The 18,234-nt window shown below is 47.4% G+C and overlaps 1 protein-coding gene across 9 annotated transcripts in view; it reads left to right on the top strand.

Annotated features, from left to right (window-relative positions):
- The window catches only part of Apba2 (amyloid beta precursor protein binding family A member 2), a 233,158-nt gene that overhangs the window by 106,844 nt on the left and 108,080 nt on the right, over positions 1 to 18,234 (top strand). For 8 of the 9 annotated variants that reach the window (XM_029480040.1, XM_029480035.1, XM_029480043.1 and 5 more), the window contains one exon: positions 13,339 to 13,392. The exons of the other annotated variant lie outside the window; for it this stretch is intronic. The gene's annotated coding sequence lies outside the window, so the exon portion shown is untranslated. The remainder of the gene's footprint in view (positions 1 to 13,338; positions 13,393 to 18,234) is intronic. 9 annotated transcript variants of the gene reach the window in all.

The raw sequence follows: 18,234 nt of genomic DNA on the forward strand, positions 1-18,234 counted from the left end.
TGTAGGGACTCGGTAGACTCTAATTTGTCTTTAACTTCTGGTTTTTGGATGGTCTTGGTCATGCTGTCTCTCTGATATCCATTAACACACTGTATGTAAATAACAAAACTGAATTTCCCAGTGACATGAATCTTTTTTTTTCTCATGCAATTGAGAAATCCAGACCAGTTGTTTGCAGACAAGATTTGATTTGACTGTGTTATCATAGTCCTGGTTCTCTTTGCTCTCTCTCTCTCTCTCTCTCTCTCTCTCTCTCCTGTATTAGCTTCATCTTAGACCTGGTTCATGTATTTTTATGTGCCTTGGTGCATACATTTTTGTTGTTGATATTTCGATTTTTTTTGCAATGGAAAGATTATCTACAGTCCTCAAAGTAGTCATGTGCTATTAAAACTTAATCATGGGACAAAGAATTGATGAAGACAGACACAGACAAACCAAACCAATGAATCTCATGGTCAGGAAAGCTAACAAAGAGGTACTGGAGAGCCTTGATAAACCCGGAGACATTTGGCGGTGTGCTGAGAGCATACATCCCTCCTCAGCTCACAGGAGGATGACATGGCTGCCCACAGAACCGGTGTCAGCCCTCTCTAGAAACCAAATTGAAATTGGGTAATGGGCCACTCTTGGCAATGACTCTAGGTTGCTGTCATCTCTTTGTAACAATGAGGAATGTGATGCAAGACTCCATTCACACCAGTGGAAGCTGTGCGCTGTGTTCCCCTCTGTATTAGGGTTCTCTGGGAGAACAGAATACAGTGAATGAGGATTTATTAGCATTCCCACAATATGTTCTGGGTAAGTCCAGAAATTACTGTGTCCCCCTTCAAGAGACTGAACACTCAGTAACTGTTCATTTCTTGAAGCTAATTATGTCAGCATTCCTGATCGGGTGCCAAAGGCCTGGGGGGGGGATTCCAGGAGAGCTGCCTTCTCTTCAGTCTATGTTAGATGCTTGAAGATGCTGGGTTCTGAGATCAGGAAGGGATGGGTCGGCAGCAATCACCGCAGCAACAGCAGAGTAGCTGACCTCATCAGTGAGATGCAAAGGCAAGCAGGCAAAAAGCAAAAGCTCCCCCCTCAGACCTCCCTGAGGCAGCCTCCCACATTGAGGGCAGCGCCTTCACATTTCAATTAATGTACTCAAGTCTCTCCTTAACAGCGATTCTCTGAGGCCAACCTTAATCTAGACAATCCATCGCAGGTGTGTCCTGGAGGAGGACTCTTAAATCATTTGCATCTAGTCTGACAATGGAGATTAACCTATAGACGTCATAGGCATATCAAGATGGGGAGGGGCTGGAGATGGGGCTCAGCAGTTAAGAACATGTATTGCTCTTATAGAGGACCCAAGTTCGGTTCCAAGCTCTCACATCAGGGGCCTCATAATCACCTGTAACTCCAGATCCAGGGATCTCTGATGATCTGATGTCTTCTTCTGACTTCTGAAGGTGTTTGCCCTCATGCACACACACACACACACACACACACACACACACACACACACACACACACAGAGGCACGCATGCATTTGCACATGTGCATACACACTAAATAAAAAAATGTAAAGAAAGCAGAACTAAATTCCTTGCTTTTATTTCTACTGGAGATGTGTATTCATGGTATATATGTGGCAGCTGAGTAGTTGGTTTTAGTGGTGATTTGGATGTCACCACCTGAGTGCCATTTAACAAGAAGTTTGACGTTTGGGGCCATACAGAGCAGTTTTCTGTGTCTTTAGCTTTCCGGTGCATTGTTTTCCAGAGTCTCTTAGCATATTGAAAAAAAACAAACAAACAACCCAAACTCAGAAGTCACTGTTTTTTCTTCAAGGCTTGTGTGGAATATAGAAATCCTCAGAGTGCAGGATGTGAGAAAGGTCATCACCCGGGCACCCTCAGGGTGGGCCACCTGGGCTGTGATGATTAATCCTGATTGTCAATTTGATTGCATGGAGAGGTACACCTCTGGGTGTGTCTGTGAGGGTGTTTCCAGGGGCAACTCAGTAAGGGGGAGGATGCTCCCGGAATGGAGGCACTCTGGTGGGGGTGGCCCAAAGGAGGAAACATGGCAGGAGGCACAGGCATCCTCTGCTTCCCCCTTCTGTCTGCCATGAGGTGACTAGCCTTCTTCTCCCCAACCGTGTCTGCAGCCTGGCTGTTCAGCTTGAGCTCAAGCCCCACAGTGGCAGAGCCACCCGCCACTCCCCTTGGTTGTTTTTATAGGTTTTTGTCTGTTTGTTTGTTTGCAATTCAGAGTACCTAACACATCAGTTCTGCTAGCAGCTGAGCTCCTACCTGTGAAAGACAAGTTCCAGGGCCCTGGGACAGACTCCGGGGAGCCCCATGACAGCAGAGGGGACGAGTCTAGAGCACACATGGGAAGGGCATTAGGAGACAATTCACAGAACCTTCTGATCCAAAGTACTGAGGCCATCTTGTGGTCCCCACTCCTGGACCAGATTTTTTCTTGAGTATTAGCCATGCTAGAAAACCTGTGGCACCCCAGGAATTTGGTCGGTCTCCTCTGCTGATTTTCCCTTTAAATGTGTTTTAGAGAGTATTCAGACTCTCCTCCTTGATGTGTGGCATAGGCAGCTCACAACTTTGGCGATTGTGGGTACAAAGTGGTGGGCTGTGAAGTCAGCTACCCTACGCGTGGTACTTGGTACTACTGATGCCGGGCATGGTACGGGGTGACTTGGTGTGCACATAGCAGGGATGGTGACTAGCATCACCTGTGCTGGGGATGGTGTAACTACGGGTAAGGTAGCTCCGGCTTGTATGACTCTGACAGCCTTAGAACAAAATACATGTTTTTCACAGTTCATTTAAGCCACACAAGTCTGTGACACAGGTTCCTAGGGAACCCCCTTTCCATTTAATGACTGAGGTTGTTTCTGACCAGGGTCCCTATTATAATTTTAATGTTGAATGCCTCCTCTCCTCTCCCTGACATCCCTACCCCCCCAAAACAAAAACAAAAACCCATGCATGAGAAACTTGGTCTCCATCCTGTGACATTATTGGAAGGAGGCAGATCTACAGTCAGGAAGGAAGTTAGGTTGGTGGAGACATGCCTTGCAGGGCACAATGGGATCTTGCCTTCTCTCACCTTGTGTCTAACAGCTCTGGTTGGTTTCCTTTTGCCATGACTGCTGCTTCCCAGTTCAGAAGTAATGGGACTGAAGCATCTGAACAGAGACAAAGCAAACTGTTCTCCGGTGTTCTGTTACAGTGACAAACAATGACTGCTACAGTCACAGAGCCCCCAATCTCCATCTGGCACCAACCTCAGGCCCCCAGTGGCCCCTTGGAGTTGACTCCTCTCAAGAAAGGTTATTTTCTCAAAGGCCAGAGAGGAACTCCAGGGCTCTGTTTCCAAAGAACAGCTGAGCTCAGCAGTTGTCATAGCTCGGTAACATAAGCAGATGCTCTTGCCTCCTGCTGTCTATGAGGGGACTGGGTCTTGGGTCTCAAACACCATAGTGCAAGGTTGCCTGTCATCCCCACCCTCCAAGATCTTGAAGGGCTGAGTCTGAGGTGGCAATGGCTGGGAGGCTTTGGCAGCAGGCACTTCAGGGAAGAGGAGGCAGCCAGTGACTGAGCTGGCCACATCCTACTGAAGTGCTAGCCCCCTTGGTGCTGACATAAGTGCATGTGCTAAGGACCAGCACACTTTTTTTCCTGTTTGCATTTCTTACTCGACCTCAGTCCAGTTGGAAGGTGATGAGAAAACACAGTGTCATTTTCTGACAAACCAAGGTCAAAAGACATCAGGAAAAGCCTGGATTAAACTCTGTCAACTCAGCCCAAGAGTTCTACCAAAAGGGGATGGAGCTTGGGGTTCATTAGGCATGATATTATGTCTGTTCTCAGCTATATGCTTGTGTGTGTGTGTGTGTGTGTGTGTGTGTGTATGCATGAGCACACATGCATGCCACACACTTATGTGGAGGTCACAGGATAACTTTAGGAGTCATTTTCCTCCTAAAACCCCAGGTCCCGGGAATTGAACTCATGTCAAAGGGCCTGGCAGGAGGTGACTTTACCTGCCGAGCCATCTTGACAGCCCGAGATCCTGATTTCTATTCTCAGTAAAGATTTATAATAAAACACCTTCAGTAGCTTGTTGGCAAGATGTTGGGATGGATCTAGGCTCGTATCACAGTGGCCAGGTCAACAGGAAGCATCGTGTCCCCAATGTCTGGTCTTAGTAGTCACAGTGTCAGGTCTGCTTTCTTCTTTTTACTAGGAACAAGACACCCTGCCCAGTGCCCTAGGGAAGGGGAAATGAGTCCACTTTTGAAGGGTTTAACAAAAAGTATGGGAGCACATCTAAAACACTAGGGGGAAGATCAGGATCTGACCTCTCCCTGCTCATATCTTCCTGCCTCTCGAAGGGAGCACTCTTCCTTTCATTTGTTACTTTCCTGCACTGCGTTTGTAAATATGCCTCTACCCGTTATTTTTACAGGCTGTCTGCAAGCATGTTGTAAATGATACCAGGTCACAGCATTTATTTTTTTCATCTGTAGCTGCCTTCTTTCTTAACCTTCTGCTGGAGAGTTTCACCCACAGGAGTCGCAGCTGGAGCACGCCCTGTTGGGGTGGTGCTGCGTGGCGGTGTTGCTTGTCGGCTCCCATTGATGGATGTCCAGCTGCTTTCCAGTCTCTGGCTGTTACGAACAAGGCTGTCATGGATATTTATGTGTGTATCTTGGTGAACGTGAGCCAGATTCGTGAGGCGTGCTTAACAAGGAATTGCTGTGGGGTTGAGGCTGTGAATCTTGAATTTTACTAGAAGTAGCCAAATTGCTTTCTGAACTGGGTGGGTATAGCAAGCAGCTTCCTCAGCAGTGCGTGCAAGGCTCCCCTCTGCCCTTTCCCTGACGACACTCAGCATTCCAGTTGTTTTTAGTGTTTGTTAGTCTTAATGCAGGCTCTGTCTGTGGTGGGTTGAATGAGAATGACCTCCACGGGCTCATAGATTCGAATGCTCTGTCCGAAGTTAATGGAACAATTTGGAAAGGATTAGGGGGCATGGCCTTGTTGGAGAAGGTGTGTCAATTACTGGGCTTTGGGGTTTCAAAAGCTCACACCAGACTCAGTTCTCACACACTCTCTATCTGGCTCCTGTTTGTGGATCAGGAAGCAAGCTCTCAGCTCCTGTGCGCCCTGCCACGGTGGTCATGGGTTCGCCCTCTGAAGCTGCAAACCCCCAGTTAACTCTTTCTTCTATAAACTGGTTGGTTGTGGTATGTATGCAGCAATAGAAAAGTCACCAAGACACCACATGTGGCTTTGATTTCTATTCCCTGCCTGCCAATGAGACAGTACACCTTTCATATATTTATGTTTATTTCTAATTGATTTTATCTACTTGTTCTTTTGGGATGGCTGGACCTACTCTTTGCCCCATTTTGTCTTTTCTTGTGGTCAGTCTAATCTATTGTTTGACTTATGCATTGCAGATATGCTTTCTCTCTTACTGCTTTCAGTGTGGCACAGGGCTGAGAGTGTGGACTTGAGGGCCATCCTGCCAGGATCAAATCTTTGGCTCAGTATTTCCTCTGTGGCCTTGAGTGAGCTAATTCATCTGCCTCAGTTTCCTCCTCTGCGAATGGGGCTGAGAAGGGGAAGAGGTTTGTATCCATGAAGCAGATCTTTGTCCCCCTTCTACTGCTGTTGTACAATTCCACAGGTTTGATAACTTGTAAAGAATAGATATTTCTGTGGCTCACAGTTCTGTAGTCTGGGAAAAACAATATGAAGGGACTGGAGTCTGATAAGACCTGTATCACCCGGGGCAGAAGATGCAAGGGGAAGACAGAGAAGGAGACTGAGAGGGAGGAGAAAGAGAAGAGAGCTGAGCTCATCTTCCCTCAGAAACCCACTCCTGTGATAGCTGGACCACCCACATTAATGGATTCATGAGGACAGAGACCTCCTGACCTAAATACCTTTGAAAGGTCCTGCAGCTCAGCACTCGAATTTGGGTTAGTTCTCTGGTGGGCGAACTGTGGCGGGCACAGCTGAACCCCAGCACATGATGATGAGCTTCATCTAGCCCTGCCCTTTGAGGTCACATGGGAGCCTATACACGGGCATTGCTGCCCTGTGCACACCCTGTGGGTTCTGTGTGTTCCTTTGATGGGCTGGCAGGCACTGCTGCGCTTGGCTCTCAGCCTTCTATAAAGCCCTCCCTTCAGTCCCCAAGCTGCCTGAATCAAAAGCAAAATCCCAGCCTCCCTCTAGGGGACACCTGGGAATTGGAAGGCATCAGGCTCCCCACAGCAAAAATAGAAGCTTCATTTGCTTTGGAAAACAAATGACAGTGAGAAGGGAAGCCAACTGAGGTGGCTGAGGAGGCTGGGGAGCCCTCAGTGGTCCTGGGCACTGTGAGGTTGGATGCAGCTGTGCTGATCTGCCAGCAAGCTGACCCGGTCTCTTTCATCCCGGCCTCCCACTGGCATTGCGGTTGGTCTGTGACATCCACAGTCTTGGCATCTGAGGCCCAGTTTTTTTAAATACCTGCTGCACTGTCCTCTGGCCAGACTCCAGAAAACAGGACGGGTTTAATGTGGAGAATCATTGGGAAAATATGTCAGAGATTATAGGGAAGGCAGGCCTGCCAAGAAGGGTACAGAGAACTGTGCTTGGTCCTGTGATGGCATAGGCTATGTAAGGGCAGAGTTACTGAAGTGCAAAGAACCGCTGAGGCCGGCAGCCACTAGTTGCAGATGACCTGTTAATAAAGTAGCCAGATTTGTAGTCATGTCTCGGTCAGGACATGTTCTGAGAAGGTTGTGCAGATCCTACTTACAGACACTAAGGTAATCTACGCCTAGTGTCAGGTATGTGCCGTTTTACATCACATGGATACTGTGATATCACTGAGTGTATGAGCTTGGTCTTCTGTCATCAGTGTGGCACGTTACTGACCAGCTGTCATTATGTGCTATGTGACTGTTTGATGGTGCCTTGCAGTAAGCTCTGCAGAAACAGATGCGGGATGGTGCTGCCTCTTTGGTGCATTTTTGAGAGAGAAAGGCTGGCATTCAAAGAACAAGTTTTTGAGTATCAAACCAATAGTCTATATCTGTACCCTCAACTCTGCCTGTAGGGTGGTACCAGGGGTTCAGCGAGCGGCAACAGTCACCCGAAAGAACTAGTCTGAACCGGTGGAGACATGTCCCACACAGTCTCTGCTTCAGAGCTGGGGCGGGAAGTGAGAGGCTGAGAGCTCAATGCTACTCGTTGCCCTGACCCATCACCTCCAGTTTCTGAATGATACCTTTCCAAGTCTTGGGTTTGTACCCATCTCAGGAATGACAGTTTGCATGTTATTTTTAAGTCTCTCCAGTAGCGTTAGTCGGAAGCACCTGCTGTAACAAGCAGTTGTTTTTGAAACTTTGAGATCATCAAAGACCCACTTTAAATCCAGCTTGTTCCCAAAACATTTGCACAAATAAGAGTCTTGAGATTTGAGCTTTTTTATTCTGAAGATGCAGCTTGCACAGGAGGAAAATAACACACTCTCATCTTTATAAATAGTGTTATTAGCATTGAAGACTTTGCTTTGCAGTCAGCTTAGGGACTTGGCTATTCAGAATCGTAGCATCTTACTTATAAACGGTACCTGGGCCTCCACTGTGGCCACCTCTCCTTCCTACTGGCTCTGAGGACCTGGGGACCCTTTCTGGGCTCAGTCTCTCTTTGCCCACAGAAACACTGCTAAGACCAGCTCTTAGAGTTAGGCCCCTGCGCCTCTTTCCTTCTTTGTCCTGGAAGATGCTTGTTCTGTTCACCTGAACACAGTCTCTATGTATCACATCAGTTAGTGGCAGCCAACGCGTGCTCTTGGTCTGGGGAACATCCATTTTCTTATCCCAAGAAGTCTCATCCCCCCTCCTGGGTGATGTGTGGGCCCTGCTCCATCTGTGGAGATGTAAGCCATCTCCATGTATTCTCTCCAGGGCAGATTGGATGGGGGGTCTCCAGTACCCGGTGCCAGGAGGCCATCTATTCTGTAGCCTACCTGTGCAGTGCCTGCTTCTTTCAGTGAGGCAGCCCCAGGGCAAGCAATGGTTACCCAACCAACAGTCCTGTGTGTGCAGACACAAGTTTGGTGCCAGGCTATGTCATGGGGGTACAGGAGGAATCCTTTGCCTTTGATGCTTCTAGATGTAGGTCAGCCCTTCTGTCAGGGACTCCTTGAGCCATCCCAGGGCCTCTGCAGTATGTGGCCAGGTCCTGTTCACAGATGTCTGCAGGGTTATTATTCCCACTTCACAGTGGGCTCTCCCTCCATCTCCAACATAGAGTTCCAGACATCCCCAGACTGAGCCGAGCATCTAGCCCTTTACAATGTGGAGTTTCCCAGTCCGCACACAGACATTAATATATAGCTCTGTGGTATTAGAGGCAGCCACCCAGTCCTCTGCCGCGCTAACGGTGATTCCAGTGTGTGGTTGGATAAGATCAGAATTCTCAGCTCTAACCAGTGAGTTGGATATGTTTATTTCTCCATCTTCTTGGCTCCTCACCCCTTGCAGGTCTGGGACTTTATGAAGCTGTAACAGTTGCCTTAAATTTCTTAAGAAAATGGTTTCTAGGTTGCTTTTGATGTGCCTGTGCCACCCCTGGGCTCTTTCCCTGGGAACCTTGGCTTTAGATGGATGGTTCAATGAGCTGTCCTGACAGGGGTGGGAGTGGGGTTCTGCTGAGTGTGTATGTATGTGTCTGTGTGTGTATATATATATATATATAATACATAATATTTATCTATTATATATAGCATATTTATATACTATATAATGTTTGTGTATATACTTATGTATTTATATAATTATATATTTATATATAATATATGTATATATTTGTATGTGTATATATATGTATTTATTTATGTGTGTATATACTCACATCTCTATCTCTCTCTTTCACACACACACACACACACACACACACACACACACACACATGATTTGGGACCTCCCATTAGCCATCAAAAGTAACCAGTGAATTCCCAGTCATCCCGCTAAGGAATCTTTCCTCCTGGAATGCCTGGAAACAAGTGTCTGAAATGCTAAGTTTGACCATGGATGAGCTCATTCCCAGAGCCTTGCATATTGAAAAGCACAGGACCAATGGCAGCAGTTGAAGTGGTGTCCTGTGAGGAAGTTAATGAGTTCTGGTACCTGATTTCCAGCAATCATAATGTTATCTTCCTGTGAGAAGCTGGTTCTCAGGAGTGGTATATGACATCAGATAGCTGAAAGCTATTCATCAGATGTACTGTCTGTGTCTCATTCCCTCTGTGGACACAGCAATAGCCTAGAGTGCCTTTGCTTCTGTGGTGGCTCCCAAGGTAGGGTGGGAGGCCCTGTACCCTGGAGGATCCTAAGGTAGTCATGGAGAAGGAAGAATCCTTTGGTTTGAATTTGCATGTCTTTCTTGGAAAGCTGAGCTGCGGGGTCAACCATCTCCCACCTCCATCCAAAACCAAAGCCTGTGAGTGGATGGATCTGGAGTGCAAGGCATCCTGGCCCTGTGGGGAGTCTTCCAGTCTGAGGATGTCGAGGGCTAGGAAACGATTCTGATGATGGCTTTGGAGTGGAGGAACAGGCGCTGTCTAATCACAGATGGCTAGGGAGGCCTGCCATGCCCACTCTTGGGGAGGGAGAAAGGAGCAGGAATAGAGTTTGGCAGTGATGGGAATGGCCGGACACGGTAGATGTGCAGAGAAGCCCAGGTAACCCAGCAAGCATGCTATATTTCTCTGTCCCTTTTAGCTATTGGCAGGGGCCAGAAATTTTTTTTTTTTTTCTGATCCAGTTACCTAGAGGGATGGCTACCGGACTCTTCTGGCCTTCAAGGGCCTTCCCCTGCTCCCATGAAGGTCCTGGAGAGGGTGCAAGAACCTGGTGGTGGTGTGGTAGGTGACCTTGCATTTGAATTAAAAGGCTGCGGGGAAACTGGAGAAGATAAACATGAAAAGAATGCAAATGAATTGCATCAGAGTGGACAGGAGCCCTGACTCCACATCCACCAGAGATGGCTGCTTGGAGCCTATAAATAGGCACTTAAAGCCTGCTTCTAAATTGAGTTCAGATGTGGGCCTGTTTCCTCGCACGGAGAAGTATTTGTGTAAGGTATAACACACCCCACCGTTTCCAGGCTGGAGGATTTTGTGCCTTCTTGGGAACTCTATGTGGAGCAGGCGGGGGATGCGCTGCTCCAGATGAATGAGACTCTGTACTTTTCAGGGGCCTCTGAGGAGAGAGAGCTTGTAGAGAGGGGCTCTCCAGGGAAGGAGGCAGCAGCAGTTCTCTGAGGGCAGGGATGCGAGTCCCTAGACAACTCCTGGGCTTCTCCCAGGTGTCCCTGTTCAGGAGCAGGTAGGAGAGTCTTGGACCCAATGCACACAAGGACCTCCACAGGCTCACAGTGAATTGGGATGATGCCAGATGGTCTGGAATAGAGGCTGAGACACATCCTTAAGGGGAGGGGCGTAACCTGTATGTATGGTGGGATGGGGATCCTGGTTTCCCAGATCTCTCTTCCTGCGTTACTCCATTTTCTGCTATGCTAGTCGTTACCTCTGGATGGGTACTTTTGGGGGGGAAAGATGCTTTATTTTGGTTCTTGGTTCTGGATCTCCAGAGTTAAGAGCTGCATATTGGGATGGCCATCCTTCTGGCAGCGCCCAGGGGTGAGTGCGCGGCCTCAAGTGGTGAGCAAAAGAGCAAGTTGCTTGTGTGTTCAGATTTCTCTCCCTCTTCTGGTAAAGCCACCGGGTATGAGTTGTGGGAGCTCAAGATGGCTGGTCCTATCCTGATTATCTCCTAAAGCTCCCTCCCCACCCCAGTGTCCCCCCAAGCACCATGGTCAGAATAAGTTCTCATCTCTAAATATCTCACAGCACAAACTAAACTCTGACAGTGTCATAAAGGACAAGCTGTCCTCAGGTCTCAGCACTGGCTGACTCTACCTCTTGTCTACTGCTCTGGAGCAGTGGTGCTGGCTGGTTCCTCGTGGGCAAGTGAAGTGTTTTGCCCACGGGACTGTATCAAGTATGCTATGCACCAACTCATTCATTAATTGATTTTGAAGGATCCTGGGTGGCAAGCTCGCACTGTGTCCCAGGGCATTTATTTGATGTGAATGTGGCTTAAGGTGCTGGTCTGGGGGTTTTGCTGACTGTCACTTACCCAACTGCCTTTCAAACAGCTTTTTTTTCCTCTTCTGCCTTACTTTCCTAATGTGTTTGTTAATATGTGTGCATTCTATTCTCCCCCCTTGTACCTTCCTCATTAGTATGTGTGTGTGTGTGCATATGTGTGTGCATGTGTGTGTGCATGTGTGTGTGTGTATGTGTGTGTGTGTGTGTGTGTGTGTGTGTGTGTGATACGGTAGGTCGAAGGTTAACCTTGGGTGTCATTCCATAGGAGAGACCTAACGTGCCTTTTGAGATAAAGTCTCTCATTGGCCTGGATAGGGCTCACCAGTGCGTTCCAGGGATCTTTTTATCTCTACCTCCTCAGCTCTGGGATTACAAGTACAAGCCACATTGGTTGGCTTCTCTTTGTGTGTGTGTTGGGGGGTGGTGGTGGAGGGGTCTGGCTCTCAGTAAGCACTGTGCTAACTGACCTACCTCCACAGTCTCAATAGGCACTCTCCTCCACAGCCATGCACAGGCTGTGCAGGCCTCTGTTGATGCTCACACAGGAAGCAAGCAGCCCATACTGGCTGCACTCTAGGAAGTGGGTATGCGGTTGAAATGCCTCATCTGTGTCCCCCACAAAGAGGCCTCCCCAGAGAGCCAGAACCTGTAAGGCATTGAAGTGCTACACATACACCAGACCGTTGGGAAGGACCTGGGTAGCTATGTGAATGCCAGACCCCTGCCACTCCAGCAAGGGCACAGAGGTGAAGGGTCTGTAGATCCCTTACCAGTCCTTTAGAGGATTCTAGTCAGTTTTTTTTCCTCTGGACTGGAGGCGTTCGCATGGGCTAGGCTGGGACAGATGAGATTCTCCAGTGCTGGGAGGACCTGCCACTAAGAATGTCTGCCCAGGGAACCAAGAGTGACTGTCTGGCTTTGTTGGAAAATGTGATCGTGCAAGTCCAGAGTAGACGCCATTGTTTGCTTGTGCCTGTAGAAAAGACTCATTTCTTTCTCCCCAGTGAATGCAGCTGAGCTCTCTGACCTCAGACCTCTCAGCAGGTAAGAGGAAAGTTGTCTTTCTACTGCAGCTGCCTAGGGAGCCTCTGCCCCAGGGTTTCTGTCTTGGAAGGTCTCAGGAGGTGGCCTTTTAAAGGGGAGCAGAAGAGCTGGAGAGGTAGCTCAATGAGTAATGTGTTTACCCTGCAAAGAGGAGGCCCTGAGTTTGGACCCTCAGGTATGCATGTAAAACTCCGGGTGCAGGGGCCTGGGTCTGTAACCTCAGTTCTCAGAGGGCAGAGACTGCAGGAAAGATGGATACCTGAGGTTACGGATTAGCCAGTTAGTGAGCTCTGGGTTCAGAGAGACTGTCTTAAAAATAAGGAGAAAGACTGAGGAGGAAGACTCGTGATGTTGGATTTTGACCTTCACACGCATCCACACGTGTACACACACAGCACACAAAACAAGAAAATCCTTTGTATTTTTCATCCTGCTTTAGCTGTAGCATATGGAGAAGGGGATTAGAGTCAATTCTGAGGACAGATAAACCAAGCTTTCCTTCTGGATCCAACCCAGGTCTGTTGGGTTTTCCTCCTTAGCTTTTACTTGTAAAGCAGTCTCCGTTTAGGGAAGTTGAGGGGCCTGGTCTTCCTTCCTGTTCTCTAATGAACCTCATGGCCAGGAGGGAGGGCAGAGACCCCTGACAGAGAGAGTGAGGGAATCTTTTCTCTTCTTTTACTGACTCTTCATTGTCCTCCAACCCTCACATGGACCCCAGCCTTCTTTGAAAGTGTCATAGAACAAGGGTTCTGCCACCGCTGGGGTCAAGCTTTGTTGTGGGGAAATGCATATTCATGAGGCCTTTGAAGCACTTCATTAATATGCAGGTAGTCTCTCCTTCTAGAGTGGTACATAAGCCATCATTATTTGCCCAACACGCTTTTTTTCTAAGGCAATAATTATGCAATGGAATGGCTAAAGAAACATTTTTAATTATTTGTTTAGGGTACGTTCTATCATCTCATTAGAATTATAATTCATTCGCTTTTGCAGGTGATTTGGAACCCTCACATTTAAATTGGTATGCATGGAAGAGCACTATACAAGCACCATTGCCATTCTAGAACTAAAGCCATTTCTTCTGTTCCTTCTGCTTTATTCCAGGAAGACTGGATCACCAGGGAAGTTCTCAGGACATTATCACAGCACTCATTTCTGGTAAGAAATCAGAGGCAGTCTTGCATTGATTGAGCCAGGTGGTCTTACCTGGAATTCCTTCTTGCTTCTGCCATATGCAAACTGGGCTTGCCTCAGCAGAACAGACAGACGTACAGGGCAGACGGACCAGTTCTGTGTCCATTTCCAGGGAAATGCAGGGGTTTAGTCCTGTGTTTCTGAGCACAGACCTTTGAAGCTGGATTTGATTGATGGCCAAGGAGTAGACAGACCCTGAGCTCACCGCTGCTTATTTGCTTTGCCTGGAATTAGTCTTTGCCCACCATGGGACATATAATAGTACGCATGGAGACGTTTTGTCCTTTCTCCCTCAGGCTAGTGTTCCTCTGAATACTTGTCCTTCTGGAGAGTCCTTTGTACTAAAGGTTGAGATGAGCAACTGACCCAACACAGACAACTGCTGTAGGTCGAGTGTCCCCAGTCTGAAAATTAGATATCCCAAAGGCTGTTGAATCAAGTTGGCTTTTTGAACATTGATGTGCAAAGTCCAAGGGTCAGTCTCTCACACTGCAAGCAAAACCAGTAAACACAACCCCCTATCCCCAACAAAACAAAAATAAAAGAGCAACCACGCAACAAAGAGTTGAGCAGAGATTCCCATGTCTAAACACCGATGTCCTAAGTACATCTAGTCCCAAGCGTTTTAGATAAGGCTTACTCAACTGGTAGTATGCTTTGAGAAGCTAGCCACTGGGGAAGGCTAGGAGGTCAAGCACAAGACATCCAATTCAGATCAGAAAGAGGCCAGGCGGTTCCAGGTTACCATCTGCCTGTGTTTGCCCTGTAGGATCCCCCAGGACAGAACCCGAGGCCAGCCTCGTGTTGAAAGAGCAAAAAGGACAGTGGAAAGGTGAATTCTGGCTTGCAAGGGAACTAACTGGTTTATCTTCCTGGGCTAGAAGTGTACCAGGTAGCCTGGATATGGGGAACCTGCTGGATGGGTTTGAGAGTAGGGAGGGTTGTTAAGGTCAGGAAGTTGAGCATTACATCATCTCTGTGTCCTGACCCAGAGCCAGTCAGCACTCCATGACTTCCCCTGGATTCATGAGAAGGAGCAGCCACTGGACTAGGATGGAGTAACCATGCCGTGTCACTCGAAGGGAGGTGATGGTCTGTGGTGTTCAGAAGGAGAGGGAATATCCTATGTGGGGAAGCTATGTAGCAGTTCTGAGGATGAAGAGAAGGCTTACTGGGGCAAGAGTGGGATTCTGGAGTCGAGGCTGTAGTCAGAAGCAGCAATTTGCTTTGCTGTGGGTAAGACAAGTCCAAGGATCATATATCGTGATTACTGTTTGCTTGTTTGTTTGTTTTTGTAAAGCGAGGTAGCTCTATCGATCTCCCTTCTCAAACCCAGCATCTACCTTTTTTGTTTGTTTGAGGGGTTACTCAGAAGGCTGGTGCAATACCCAGGCAGGAATTCCTATGCAACACATTGGCAAAGTTCTTGTCACAAATGTCGTGGATACATTGTCTCTTGGCTGTGGTGTATTCATAAGCAGCTAGAAGTGGTAGAACAGTCAGAGCCATTCGGAGGGGAGGATAGGGGGACAAGGCAGAGCTCCAGAGTTCCTCTGTGGCTTCTGATGGGTCTTGGCTGGGCGTTTCCAAACTGGTTCTGTCTTCGGTTTTTAGATACTCTGTAGATTTACTCTGTACTTTCCATAGGCCTTTCCCATCTCATTATACTTTCTGTTGAGAGTTGTGCACATAATTCACCCTTAATCTCAAGGGGCACATTGGCCTTTCTCAGCTTTGAAAATGTTAGAACATTTAGGGGCCAGGTTCTGTAAAGGGACACGGTTTTGTTTGTAACTTGTGGGGAAGACAGTTTGTGAGGGGAGACCTCCATAATAAGGGCGTAGCCTCGTGAACTGGAGTGAAATTCTAATCCTTTGGAGCCTTGGTCATACAGCCAGTTCATCCCTCCTATCCTCCAGGAATTGGAGGAATTGCGAGGAACTGTGGAATTGCCTCCTCAAAATCTTCCAGATGAACTCCAGGTATATCACAGTCAGATGGTTCCGTGGGGTGGTTCAATTTATACCCCCAAAGTAGAAGGGTTTTTTTTTTTCTTCTGAGCCTATGAAGAGGCCTGATGGGTTTTATGTGTCCTGAAATACTGACAGAGGATCTGCAGCAGTTGCAATAGCCGAGGCCCTCCCAAGCGCTCTTACTTTCTGCAGTGCGATAACCCATCATTTACGTGAATGTGTTCATCACCCTTCCCTACAGTGTCCCCGAAGGAAAGTGTATGCCTTCTTAGAAAGAAAAGTGGTGATGAAATGGATAGTTTTAAATGTCAATTATGCCAGAATGGATCTCTGCTTGGAAAGGAGCAAAAAGAACCAAAGGCCTGGCTTTATATCTTTTTCTGCTGCAAATGGAGCCATTTTATAATCGCAGAATACTAATGCCCATGATATGCCTGGTGTCTTGTAGTAAAATTACGTTATAAATGTGCTTCCACATTCAGTAAAGGTTTGAGATCCCTTTCTGGTTTTGCCTAGGACAATTGATTTGTAACCCTCATCATTCTCTGTGTGTCTATTGGGCCTCTGTTTTCGGAATGCCTGGGGAATAAGATCATAAGCTCAGTGGTTATCCTGCAGGATCATGGAGACTCACGTAAGCTGCATCTAAATTGCAGAGGGCTCAGAGTATCAGGAACGAGGTGCTGCAGTCATGAACACAGCTGCTGGAATAAGCAAAACTGTTCCTGCCCCAGCACAGATGTGTGTCAGGGCTGTGTGAAGCCCTGACAACCATGTTTGAAAATAAGCACACAGAGCCAGAGCACTTGAGAGGGTGGCTTTAGGCCAGGGCTGGGGGTTCTGGATGTAGGGCTGCCATGATTGGAACTGTGGTATTTGTGTGGTGACAGAGGCACAGGTGACACAGACAGTGAAGTGACTCTTATGGTAAGATGTCATGTGTGTAGGAACGTCCCAGTGACAATGGCTCTGCTAGGTATTTTCCCTACTGTATGACAAGAAGCCTGTCCTAGTTGCTTTTCTATGGCTGTGATAAAGCAGCCTGAGTAAGGCGATGTGTAGATGAGAGGATTTAACTTGGCTTACGGTTTCAGAGGGTTAGGGTGTAAGACTGGGAAAGGAAGGAAGAACAGAGAGCTTGCCTCTTGACCCGCAGGCACGAGGCCGAGAGTTAACTAGGAATGATGTGGGCTTTTGAAACTTCAAGGTTCCCTCCAAGTGACACACTTCCTCCACCAGTCATACTTCCTAATCCTTCTCAAACAGTGTGACCAACTACGGACCAAGCATTCAAACATACGAGCCCGTGAGGGCCATTCTCACTCAATCCACAACAACCTAACATGATACAGGCAACTTGAAAGGGGAAGAAGTTTTTTAAGCTCGTGGTTTCAGAGGTTTCTGTTCAGCAGGGTGGGGGAGGTGTGTGAGAGTATGGCATATCTGGGGAGGTGTGGTAAGACGTGGCCATTTAATTCATATTATGGTGTCCACGGAGCAAAGAAAGAACCAGAAGCATCCGTTTAACCGTCAGCAGCCTGTCCTTAGGGAGATTCTAGTCTTCCAACTAGATCCCAAACTCCTAAAGTCTCCATTTTCCAAAATAGTGACCCCTAGCTAGAGGTTAAGAATTCACCATACGGACTAGTGGGAGATGTTTCATATTTAAGCCGTGACATGGAGGACAACAGATTGACTGTCTAGCAAAAGGTAAAGTGGGATCCCATACTATAGCTCACAGGGATGAGAAGACTTGTACACGAAGAAGAAAAGTACAAGGAAGCCCTTCCCTCCCCGTCTCCATCTCAAAAGAACAATTAATTATGCGTCAGTAAACATTTTAAAGGGATTCAGGCTGCAGTAGTCATAATGGATTACTGTAAGAGGTTAGCTTTTTGTCTGTGCAAAGAACTCTTTTAAATCAGTAAGAAAAAGATAAGAGAATTGAAAAATGGGCAAATATCATGAAAAGGAGACAAATGAACCCTTCTTGTCTTCAATTGGGAAGCTGCCAAGAGAGACAATGAGAGACTGTTTCACACCCATAGTTTGGCAGATGGGGATGAACCAAGAATGGGATGAGCAAGGGAGGCTTTCGTGCCTTTCTTATTGAAGGCAGAGTGGTTAAATGTGCCCCAGAGAGCAACTGCAGTTTATAAAAAGAACAGAATGCGGAACCCCATGACCCAACCATTCCACTCTTGGGTGTCTATGCTTTGTGCTGGCCATGAGTTATTCAAGGTTTTCCAGAAAACCAGAAGTCAGGAGATCAGCCTATTAACCTAGCATTTTACATGTCTTAAGATGTACGGTAGATGGGTTTATTTTATTACAGTTATTGGCTCACATGTAGCAAGGTCCTGTGATCTGCCCATCACTGGAGATCCAGCAGAGCCCATGCCACACAGTCTTAAGAACTAGAATGTGGAGTGAAGCTTCCTGCCCAGGCCCAGCAGCCTCATAGCACAGAGGGCAGGGCACTGATGTCCGGTCTCAAGCAATCAGACAGAGAGTAGTTTCTGTCACCGCTTTGTTCTACGCAGCCTCTCCCTAGATTGTTGGTGGTTCTCTAAGCCCGAGAGGGACATCTGCTTTATCTAGGACATCAGTTCAAATGCACATCTTCCAAAAATACCCTAAGCGAGGTGGCCAGAACTCACTGTAGTTAGCCAGGTGTGACCCAGTCAAGCTGACACATAGAAATTACCATAGGTCACATGAACTTTTTTTATTTTTGAAAGAAATTAAAACATTATAGAAGCTGTCAGGGCCCTTTTTACATAGGAGGGAATGTCTTTACTGGTGTTGTGGGTCTAGTGGTGTGGGAAATAGA

Source organism: Mus caroli, chromosome 7 (genome assembly GCF_900094665.2).
Source record: "Mus caroli chromosome 7, CAROLI_EIJ_v1.1, whole genome shotgun sequence".
In the NCBI taxonomy this organism is placed as follows: Eukaryota; Metazoa; Chordata; class Mammalia; order Rodentia; family Muridae; genus Mus; species Mus caroli.